Here is a 12,407-nt window from a genome sequence, read left to right on the forward strand (position 1 = left end):
TGGAGGAACTGAAGCAACTTTATTAGCTACACAATCCTATTTATACACAACACACTGAACAGGAGGTCTGTCAAGAGGAATGTATTCTTTGTTCCTCTTAATCTCTAAGGGAGAGACACAGCAGAAGGGCAAGTTCTCAGTACAGCATATCTCAGTAAATAGTTACAGACTTCTTGGTAAGCCATGAAAGGCTGTTCTCATTCTACTGATAATCGCCATCCAAACAAGTCTTGGAAAACTGTGTGGGTAAGGGTCCCAGCCTTGCTAGCCCCTTCAGGTGCAAGGACCTTGCCAGCTTACATCTGGCCCCCAACAGGTGTCAGCTGTATTTCAGCCACATTTCAGCATTGCCTGGAATGGTAGTAAAGATGGAAAGTATTCATTTCAGAGCTGCAAGCAATGCATCTGTATATCTACTTTATACAAAAAAATATATTTTTATTGATTTCAGAGAGGAAGGAAGAGGGAGAGAGACATAGAAACATCAATGCTGAGAGAGAATCATTAATCGGTTGCCTCCGGCACACCCCCTACTGGGGATCAAGTCCACAACCCAGATATGTGCCCTTGAGCAGAATCGAACCTGGGACCCTTCAGTCAGCAGGCCAACGCTCTAGGCTCTATCCACTGAGCCAAACCAGCTAGGGCTGTATATCTACTTTATGTGAAAAGAAAAGTGACCTGATATAAGAACACATATGGAAATCTGCCGGGGTCCAACCCCAGCAGGTCCAGGGGTCCCCAAAGGTGTGGACGGAGTCGGCGAAGAAGAAGGAATGACATGGAGACAGCGTTCAGTTGATCAGCAGCCTCGCCAGGATCTCTAGCCAGGATCTCCATCCAAGTTCTGGTCTGGATCTCCAGCGAAGTTCTGGTTAGGATCTCCAGCCAGGTTCTGTGTCCATGTTCTCTTGCTAGGTTCTCCAGCCAGGTTCTGTCCAGGTTCTCCAGCCAGGTTCAGTCACCAGGTTCTAGTCAGGTTCTCCTGCCAATTTCTGTAGTCAGGTTCAGTCCAGGATCTTTTGCCATGTTCTCTCCCTAGGTTCTGAGGCCAGTTTCTGTCCAGGATCTTTTGCCATGTTCTCTCCAGCGAAGTTCTTCTGTCTCTAGAGAACGTTCTGTGTAGGTTCTGTGCCTAGGTTCTGTCTCTCTTGGTTCCGTATTCTAAGTTCTGTGTCTTGCTGTCTTATTACATCTGTATTTATACCAGTTGATTCAATCCTATCAATCTCTATTACAAAGGTTAGGGCGTTTCTTATCTCCATTCCAGGGAGTAAAGATTATGTAGCTTAGCATGATTGTTCGTAGTTAAAGTGATTAATTACCCACCTGGCACTAGTTAAGAGGTTTTATTCCCTCCCTAACTTCAGGGGAAAATCCCTACCTGGGGAAACAACCTTTCTCAGAGACCTTGGTTAAAACACATAGTGCCAAGAAGGTGAGCAAACATATTAAGAACAGTATGCCATATATGCCAGGTCCCTTGAAACAGCAAGCATGGACCGGCTCCCGGCAGAAATTGACAAGAGTAATGTGGAATGGGTACAAAGAATGAAGATTCTGTATTACAGATGAATGCTCACCATTGAACATCACCAGAGAAAAGGCACTAAACAACTAAGTAGACAAAATTAGGTAACACAGTTGCTAAGAGCCAGTCTTTGCCATCAGACTCTCAAACTGGTGGAGTAGGCAGTGTGATGATAACACAGATGAAGGTATGGGTCCCCCAAAAGAACACACCTTTTTAACAGAATATGGTATTTCAAAGGTCTCATTAGACTCCTTGTGTCAATAGCCAGCAGAGTAGAAGAGAAATCACCAATATAGATGCCTTAACACTACGATAGCAGGAAAGAACATGTGTAGAACAGGTGATCCATTCTAATACTTCTGTACTCACTGACCCACTGTACTAGTAACTGCAGGTAAACAAAGACAACTACTTGGTTTGAAAACAGCGTGATTACCACCAAGGGCTCAGACACATTACAAATGAATGTGTGGGTCATAGTACTAGTCAAGTTAGCAAGATCTACCAAAGTGATGTCTGAAGATGAGAAGAATTCTGGACAGGCAGTATAGAAGGATGAGGATAACCTCGAGTTCCAGTGCAGCAAAAGAAGCTATAGTTTGTTCCACTAGTCTGCCCTCTTCTAAGTTTCTCTTCTGGGAGGTCACAGAAACCATGGAGCCAAAATATAAATCTACATAGAGAAAGATCTGCCCAACAAAAGGCATGGACTGTGGTGGTCCGTTTTGGGAGTCATAACCACATTTTCACAAACACTTTCCTTGGCCTACTTTCAAATGAATGGTGACTGAGCATGACAATAGGACCAATACAGGCCATGCCTGTGAGATGTGAAGTTCTTTCAATGAGTGACTTCTGCTTGAAAACTTATCCTTATTTTGGCCAAAATGTTCATAGAACTATGTGACACTCTTGAGTTTCTTTTTCCCGTTTTTTCTTACCTCTCTCCCTGCATCACAAACTGAAGGCTCTCTCCAGCCTCACTGTTTGTTCTCCTTTAACATTTAAAAGTTCACTCCAATAAATCTCTTGCACATCTGAGCCTGTGTTTGTGTCTGCTTTTAGAGGATCTGCACTAACAGCATCTTAGAACACACTGCCCTTGGAAAACGAAGCACTGTAAAATTAACTTATTCACACTAAAATAAAAACAGCTCCTATTCTTATTAACTCTATAGAACAATTTAGGAACAATTTGGTATTTTATTTTTTTTAATATATTTTATTGATTTTTTACAGAGAGGAAGGGAGAGAGATAGAGAGTTAGAAACATCGATGAGAGAGAAACATCAATCAGCTGCCTCCTGCACATCTCCTACTGGGGATATGCCCGCAACCCAGGCACATGCCCTTGACCAGAATCGAACCTGGGACCTTTCAGTCCGCAGGCCGACACTCTATCCACTGAGTCAAACCGGTTTCGGCATGGTATTTTAAATCAACAACATATAAAAGCACTTTCTTGAAATACTCAGGTCAATGAAGAATAGCTCTATTTTGAAAATATTAATATGAACAGCATGTTTCAAAATATATGGCAAATAACATACTTTGCAAGCAGAGGGATGCTAACATCAAATTTTGTATTACTATATAAAAAGGAAATAAACTTAGTATTAAATTCAATAAGTTGGAAAACTAGTTAATGAGCTTAACAATAGTGGACAAAGGAAAGTAATAAAAAATGAGAGCATCATTAATAAAAAAATAAAAGAAATTATAGAATTCATTTAAAAATATTTGTTTGAGATGACCAGTAAAATATACAGATCTGTCTGTATATTTTAGATATATACAGTATAAAGAATATAACCCTTTCCTGCTCCAGGCTTAACTCAAAGTTGACTGCCCTCCTTATCACCTACTATATGGGCTGGAGCACTATTACTAGGTGTCAATGTATTTCTTTCAGAACCTAAAGGGGTCTGCCAGGATCTATAAAAACTATAAGCATTTTTAAATATAAAGAAATTTAGTGTGTAATTTTACACTAATAAATGCTGAAAGTAGATTGCTTTATATAAAATATAAATCAACAATTCACACTGTCTCAGGGGGAAATAAAAATAGAATAATAAGCATAAAATTAGAAGAAGTTTTCAAATATATTACTGTAATTAAAGGTGATAATTATCAGCCAATTTTCAAAGCATACTGTTTCAAATTTTGAATATTTTACTGCTGTTACATAAGCACAACTTAGAAAAGGTGAAAAAATTAGCATATTATGTTCAAAATTTCTACCAAGTCTGGAAAATATAAAATCTACAACCTAAGAAAATTTATGAATTTTGAGGCAAAACTCTTATTATTAAATTAAATCCCATCATGTATCCTTTTTCAAAATTTATTTTTATTAAATTTATTAATGGGACAGTGGTTAATAAAATCATATAGGTTTCAAGTGTACATTTCTATGATGCATCATCTGTAAATGGCATTGTGTGTCCACTCTCCAAAGTCAGATCTCCTTCTGTTACCATACACTCAACCCCTTCTATCTTTCACTACTTCTCCAACCCCCTTTCACATCCTGGTGTCCATGTCTATGAGTTTTGTTTGTCTTGTTTATTTGTTGCTTGGCATTTTATGTGATAAGTCAAGTTTACTACAGGAAAACATACATGGGTAAGAATTAGACAATGACTTCACATAATTAATGGCAGTAATTGCAAATAAAACATAATATTTTGTCTCAAAATAATTGGGAAAAATTAGTGTATTAAAATAAATGGAAATTTCAGATTCCATTCTGGATTTTAAAATATAGAAAACTTTAAAAAAACAAAAAAGCTGGAAATACTTATATAAATTTTACTAAGATTTAAATGGTTTGCAACATACCAAAAAAAAACAAAAAAAAAACAAACAAGAGTTTATAGATATTTATCATATTGTGAACATTTAACAATATTTCATTTAAAATTCTATGGAATGTTATGAAATAAATTGAAAATATTAACTTGGTAGAAAAAGAGATCTATATATTTATAAATAGAAATTAATCAAGGGGATCTTTAAATTATCAGGAAAAGTAAAATAAAACAAAAATAACTGTTTAGAAAATATGCAGATTATTAAAATTCTCTGTAACATCAAAACACCTATATACATTTCAAACATATTCAAAGGCAAAATTTTTAAAAATATAAGAAACAAATCCTAAATTAAACAATAGGAAATATAAATTATCATATGCATGTACCTGGTCTTGGGACAAAAAGGGCTTTCAAATGGGATGTGAATAAAAATACACTATCAAAAATTATTGATAGACAATAGCATTGAAGTTTACAATGTGAAGAAAAATTAAACATAAACATAAAAAGCAAAAGGAATACAAGGGAGATTATTTGCCCCATATCTGGCAGACTATAAAAAAATTAAAGTTATATAAAAATAATGAATGCTCTAGTTGAAACTGAGGGGGAAATGGTAATGAGTAAAAAAGAAATTAAATAGATAAAAATATATGACACTTATGACAATTAACCAGCTAAAGTTACTTTACTTTACATTAATATAAATAATTCAAATTAAAACATCAATAATGTTATATTTCTCCTTTGAAAAGATATTTATCAAACATAATTGTAATACCAAGATTGGTGACTGTGATAAAAATGTAAAGTGGTTCATTTGCAGACACCTTTTTCTATAATTTTATTCTTAAAAATTAGTAATACAGTTATATGAAAGGACATTCACTGAAACATTGCTGTGATTATGAGAATTTTAAAATATATTAGCTTAATACATTTTCATACAACTCCAGGATAAAAGCTATATTATAGTAGGGGATGTTAATATGAAATACAAAAATGTTCATATTTAGTTGAGTGAAAATTATAATGTACAAAGTTAAGTATGCAGTATTATTTCTACTTTCTATAATAGGATCATATGTACATGGACAAAGATCATATATATGTATACACATTTTTATACTTAAGTTCATATATTTTTCTATGTGAGAGGTTTATTGATATGTTTAAATAAATTGTGCTGGGGGTGAGAAGAATCAGTCCTTTGATTTTTTTATAAGGTTATTTGGTAAGGGATTAAGTGAATATACATCACTGAAAAAATCCCCTGGACCTCCTTTCTGTTCCTATAAGAAAATACAATGATCACTTTCATGAGAGCTATTTGGTAAAGCCAAATTACTTTCTTGCTTTTTATCCATTGGAGAGCAGTTATATACTCAAAATCAATCAGAGAGAAAAACACCACACAGGGTTCTTTAGGTCTCTGTATGCTTTACAAATGTTGCCATGGCATTTCGCTAAATAGCAGCACAGGGTGATAAATGCATAAAATGGTCCCTCACGTCCAGTAAAATATTGGACACAGCATACTGGTGATTGTGAAGAGCTGTGGGCTAGCATTACATTTTGCAAATCAATAAGGCAGACAATAATGTCTACTCTAGGAGAGAAAGAGGCAAAAATTATGAGAAATGAAACTGTTAAAAATGAAACTTTCACAAAGTGAAGAAATATATTCTACAACACTGAAATTAAATTATTGTGCTAATAGTGACATTATATCTGCTCACCATCAATTGAACATTTTTTAAATTATTCTTTAACAACAAAAAATGTTTCTTCAGTAATTGGTACCTGATACCAGTTTTGAGTACACTTTGGGACAGGTAGGCATTGGACTAGGATAGAGGAGGCCTATTGACAGTGTTCTGAGGTATTGTTACATGGAGAATGTACGTTTTAGCCTTTGTGAAATCACAGAAGCATTACATTTGACTTCACAATTATGGTCATAATTTCTCTCTTCTCTCCTCTGTCTTGCCCCCAGTAGAGAAGCAATTCAATTAGTTAATGTTTTAAAAGTTTATGTTCTAGGCCCACAGTCGGCAAACTCATTAGTCAACAGAGCCAAATATCAACAGTACAACGATTGAAATTTCTTTTGAGAGCCAAATTTTTTAAACTTAAACTATATAGGTAGGTACATTGTTATTAACTTAATTAGGGTACTCCTAAGGCTTAGGAAGAGCCACACTCAAAGGACCAAAGAGCCGCATGTGGCTCTCGAGCCAGTTTGCCGACCCCGGTAATCTAGGCTATTAGAAGAGATAACGAAAGAAAGGTGAAAAGGATTATTAATCTGATATATAATTTTATAAGTAGCTATGAGCTGAGGAGCTGGGGATCAATTGTAAGGATAGTAATACAAGAACAACCAGCCTACTCTGTGTCTGTCTGTCTGTCTCTCTCTCTCTTTCTCTCTCCACACATACATACATACATACACACACACACACACACCCCGCACACACGCGCATGCACACACACACAAACTATGCTAAGCTATTTACGAAAGAGCTTCTAAAAACAAAATATAACTATACACTCAGTTTCTAGGCAGACAATACATATGGAGAAATGGGTAAAGGTTATTGTTTCACAAATGGGTGCAGAGAATGAAGATCCCTAAATACCAATCTCTTCAAGTGCTTTGTGTTCCCTTGTGAGACAGGTAATAGGAGGACTGAGTGTCCAAAATAATTTTAGAATCCTGGCTTCCAAAATATTGGTGCAAGGCCACAATATCTCTAGCAAGGAAGGGATTTAGATCTTGTTAGGTAGGCATTAAATAATGGCCCAGCAATTTATTTTAAAATGACTTATTTAGGGTCCATTGTCCATCCAGTTCTGCGTGTAAGGATCTTGAATGTCATCATGGGGTCCTGACAAGTAAAAGCTGAACAGATTGAAAATAAAAAAAAACTTCGGAAGAAACAAGAGTGCAGCGTGAACATGGGGAAGCAAAAGAAAACAAGGAAGTATGCGACCGTGAAGTGAATGCTTAGTCTCGGAGATCAGAGGCTTAAAGAAAAGGATAGATTAAAACCTAAAAAGAAAGAAAAAAAAGATCCCAGTGCACTCAAAGAAATAGAAGTCCCCCAACATCCCTCCTGCTTATTCTTCCAATATAGCACACAGCTAGGCCCACCTTACCACATCCTGGTTGGTACCAACTTTATCAACTTTTCCATTAAGGCCAAACTGGACTTAGTGCAGTCAATGATGGATTGTCTCTATGCCAAGTGTATCCCTTGCATAACTGACTGCGTAATGGCTGAAATTGAGAAATTGGGGCAGAAGTATCGAGTGGCTCTAAGGATCACCAAGGATCCAAGATTTGAACGATTACCATGCACGCACAAAAGAACCTATGCAGATGACTGCTTGGTACAGGGAGTAACTCAGCACAAGTGTTATATTGTGGCCACAGTTGACCGGGACCTTAAACGAAGAATCAGGAAGATCCCTGGGGTTCCCATCATGTACATTTCTAACCATAGGTACAACATTGAGCAGATGCCAGATGATTATGGAGCCCCTCGGTTCTAATACTTAAAAGACAAAGTTTCTCTGCTTTCCTTCAACCAACTTTCTCTGTTGCAGGTTTATTAAACATGCTACAACATGCGTTATTGCTCCACTCACACATTTGCTGTTACGAGCTGAGAACAGTTACATACGCTCACTTTTTGGTGGTGTTTTGAAAATGATTTTGATGTTGTTTTAAAAACGATATTTTGTATCATTTAAAATTCTGTTACATCTTTTTATAAATCAGATGACTGCTCACAAAAATAAATAAATAAAAAATAAAAATAAAATAAAAAAAACTTTTCTCGGGTCCCTAAGAGAGGGAAGAACACAGAACACTGCCCCCAAGGCTGGAGACAGAAACAGAAATAGATCATCTCTAATGACTTGAGCAGAGATCCCAAAATGAAATCACCATGAGCACCAGAGAGGGAAGAGTTAGGAAACCTTAACTGCAAGTAAGGAAATGCTGGAGGCTCAGTGTGGGCAAGCCTGAGGTTAAAAACTCCAGGGGATTCCAGTCATCGGGGGCCCCCACAACACTGTAAGATTTACTTAGAGGAATTTAACCTGTTCTCACAGTAAATATTGCAGAAAAATGCCCTTGGTATTCTGGAGGGGGAGGAAAAAATACTACAGGGCACTCCATTCTTAACAAGACTTGTTCTCTTGGGAAAGAAACTAAAGCCTAGTTAACCGAGAAAGAAACAAAAGAAATACAGGTGATGGAATTAAGAAGTATGAACTGGCAGTTACAAAATAGTAACAGGTATGTAAAGGAGAGCATCGGAAATCTAGTCAATAATACTGTAATCACTGTGTATGATGTCAGGTAGCTAACTGACGTACTGGGGTATCACTTAGTAAAGTATATAAATACCTAACCATTATGCCATATCCCTGAAGCTCACATAGTACTGAAGGTCAACTGTAATTTAAAAAAAAAAAAAAAAAAGACTGAAAATTTCCCCCAATTAATGCCAGACACCAAACCACAGATTCAGGAAACTCCAAAAAACAACAACAACAAAAACACCAAGCGCCATAAATGCCAAAATAAAACAAAGAACACCTGTGCATATCATTTGCAAACTACAGACCATCAAAGGTAAAGAAAAAAACCCTTAAGACTGAGAGGGGCTGGGGGGAACCTTACCTACAGAGGAACAAATATAAAAATGACATTCGAATTCTCGGAAACCATGCAAGAAAGGAGTAGAATAAAGTTTTTTAAATGTTGAGAGGAGAAAAAGAGAACCCACAAACCTGGAAAATCCTTATCCAAATTATCCCTGCAAAATGAAGGAGCAAGAAAGACTTTCTAGGACAAATAGCGCCAGGAGACTAGTCCTACAAGGGATGTTTTTGAAAAGCTCCTTGGCGGGGGAAACAGCGTGGAGGCCTTCCGGGCTCCATAGGAGCTGTGCCCAGGGCTGGGTGCCCCTAGGCCGGGACTCACCTGAGCAGGGACATCCTGGCGGCGGGCGTGGCTGAGGCTGCAGGCGCCCTGGAGGCCGGCATCGCCAGCTGGAGAGGAGGGAAGAGGAGAGCACTGCCAGTGGGAGTTGTGGGGCAGATGTGGTCTTCCCACATCCCCGCCGGCCAGGCACCTGCCGGACTGAAACTCTGCGGCGCCCAGGCTGAGTTGCCACAGGCCCCTTAAAGCTGCCTTTCACTTCCCGCTAAAGGGCGGAAAGGATTCTGTCATCGCGAGAATAGAGGAGACCAATCAGGAGGGGTTTTGTTCCCGGGGCCGTCCCCCAGCACGTGCATCCTGCGGGCAGGTGTGAGGTGTTTGTAGGCTGAACCCGCCCTTCGTCCCTCCGGGTCCTGTCCAGTGGATCTGAACCGTCCCCGCAGGTATGTGAACTAAGGTGAGAGGCTTGCAGGTTGATTTCCCCCTGGACCTGCACTTTTAAAACTCTTTCTAATACTCCAAAAATTATAGAAAAGTCGGGATTAACAATGGATGGAATGGATGCGGTTGAATTTTATGGAGTTTTCTCAGGTCAAATTTTGGCTCATTTTAAAGCTATGGATTCGGATTGGTTTGCACGTAACTACATCGGTAGAAAAAACAAGGTTGGATGTGTACAGCAGCATTATTCAAAATTGCCAAAACTTGGAAGCAAACAAGATGTCCTTCATTAAGTGAATGGATAGACTGTGCTATATCCAGACAATGAAATACTATTCAGCACTAAAAGGAAAGCATTATCAAGCACTGAAAAGACATGGAGGAACCCTAAAAGCACATTACTAAATGAAATAAGGCAACCTGAAAAGACTATATACTGTATGATTCCAACTCTCAGACATCTGGAAAAAGGGAAAAAATAGAGACGGTAAAAAGACCAAGGTTTGCAGGTTGGTAGGCAAGGGTACATGGGAGAGAAGCATGAATAGGTGGAATAAAGAGACTTTTAGGGCAGTGAAAATACTCCATTTCATACCAAAATGATGGATACACCCCTTTATACATGTGTCCAAACCCACAGAATGAACAACACCAAATAAACCATAATGTGAAATAAACTAAATAAATATGGACTTGGGTGATTATGACGTGTCCATGTAAGTTCACCAATTGTAAAAAATGTACCACTAGGTGGGGGATGTTGTTCATAGGGGAGGCTGTGCTTGTGTGTGTGTGTGTGTGTGTGTGTGTGAGGGGGAGGGAGGGGGCGGTATATAGGTACCTTCCCCTCAATTTGTTATGAACATAAAATTAATCTAAAAAATCTAATGAAACAACAAAATTGTTTTTTAAATAATATATTAAAGACAGAAGGAAAGGTTTGTTTAAGAGGAAAAAAAGAAACTCATGTTGGGCATGTAGACTTATATTAAGTAAAGGCAGAATCAGAAAAGCGATTTAGCAGGAGTGCAGTTGTTATTAGAAGAATGAGCACCCAGGGAATTTCCCACAATGTGGTTTGAAGAGTCAAATGATTGCCAAAGTCCATGTTTTAATAAGATTCTTTAGAAGACCTATAGACCTCTCTGAGGTTTGTCTTTTTGTCATAAGACATTTCCCATCAGTGGCCTCCAGAACACATGTAGAGATTAGTCATTTTCATTCTTGAGATCCCTAATTTGTCTTGTGGAAAAATGACACATCAATAAAAACCCATTACTTCAATCAATATTTCAGGAAGCCTGGAGAGCATATGCTTGCCAGTGATGGCCTATGTAATCACCGCAAAGGAAATGTGCACAGTTCTTCCTACCCTTTTTAATGGATATTAGATATCCCATCAGAAAATATCAAACCTTTCCATTTCACTAATAAGGAGGTGCTATATAATTGAAGAAACTATTGGTAGTCCAATGAAAAAAGAAATAATACATTCAGTGGGAAATGGTCCTTTATAAATAAATGTCCCTCACATTATTTTAGAACAATTACTTGAGAAAAATTATCCGTAGGAGAACTAAAACTTTGAGAAATAAGGTCTCTGTAATTGCTATTGTAATCAATTAGATCCTTAAATACTTATTCTAATACCTCTACTTTTTTAAGAATAGTGTTTCTACTTTCTAAATAAGGGGGAGGGGAAAACATCAACAGCACCTAGCTCTTTCTTTCTATCCCTTTCACACATTTAAGTATTTAGGATTGCTAACTATTAAATTCCTAAAACATTTTCAAATAATATATTGCTTTAGTTTCTTCTTACATATGTATCTATCCAACCATCTATCTACTTACCTACTTAAATTTCTACTGCCTACTTACCTACCTATCCATTATCTATCTATCTATCTATCTATCTATCTATCTATCTATCATCTATCTATCTATCCATCTATCTATTATGTACTTATCTATCAGTATTACCACTGTCTCAAAAATAATTGCATATGGCACACTTTCATATACATTATTCTTTGTCATTTATAAGATGCTGAAGCCTCGGTGAACTTCTGTCAGTGATTAACTTGTTTTATTTCTATTGAAAATTGTAACAACTTTCTACCTTAGTAATAGGTAAAAATATAAGTAATCTATATGACTTTGCATTTTTTCTTATTAAGGTGCATTTAAGGTGTTATGTAAAACCCAAGAATGTTTGATAATATGATGTTAAAATAATTTTATACAGAAATCGTCACTGCAATATAAAACTATAATTGTGGCTCTAGTCAGGGCTCGTGCAGGAGGCAACCAATCCATGTGTTTTCCTCACATTGATGTTTCTGTCTGTCTTTCCCTCTCTCTTCCACTCTCCTTAAAAAATCAATGGAAAAATATCTTCAGGTGAGGATTAACAACAACAACAACAACAACAACAAAACCATTAATTGTGTATCTTCAATCTGTCTTATTGGGTACAATTTTTGGTTTGTTTTAATATTACTCTGGATTACAAAATTTACCTGTTTTGAAAACCTACTTGCTCTAAGTTATAGCCAAAATTATTCTGTTATCATTTGAGCTGAATTCATTTTATTCTTAACAAGATAAGAGTTTTTTCTTATTAAGCTAAACTCAGTTTAAGGCATTTGCACAA

The 12,407-nt window shown here is 37.0% G+C and overlaps 1 pseudogene; it reads left to right on the plus strand.

Moving 5' to 3' along the window:
* Positions 1-7,293: 7,293 nt before the first annotated feature.
* LOC118658675 lies at positions 7,294-7,927 on the plus strand (annotated as a pseudogene).
* The last annotated feature ends 4,480 nt before the right edge of the window (positions 7,928-12,407 follow it).

Source organism: Myotis myotis, unplaced genomic scaffold (assembly GCF_014108235.1).
Source record: "Myotis myotis isolate mMyoMyo1 unplaced genomic scaffold, mMyoMyo1.p scaffold_m19_p_6, whole genome shotgun sequence".
Classification (NCBI taxonomy): domain Eukaryota; kingdom Metazoa; phylum Chordata; class Mammalia; order Chiroptera; family Vespertilionidae; genus Myotis; species Myotis myotis.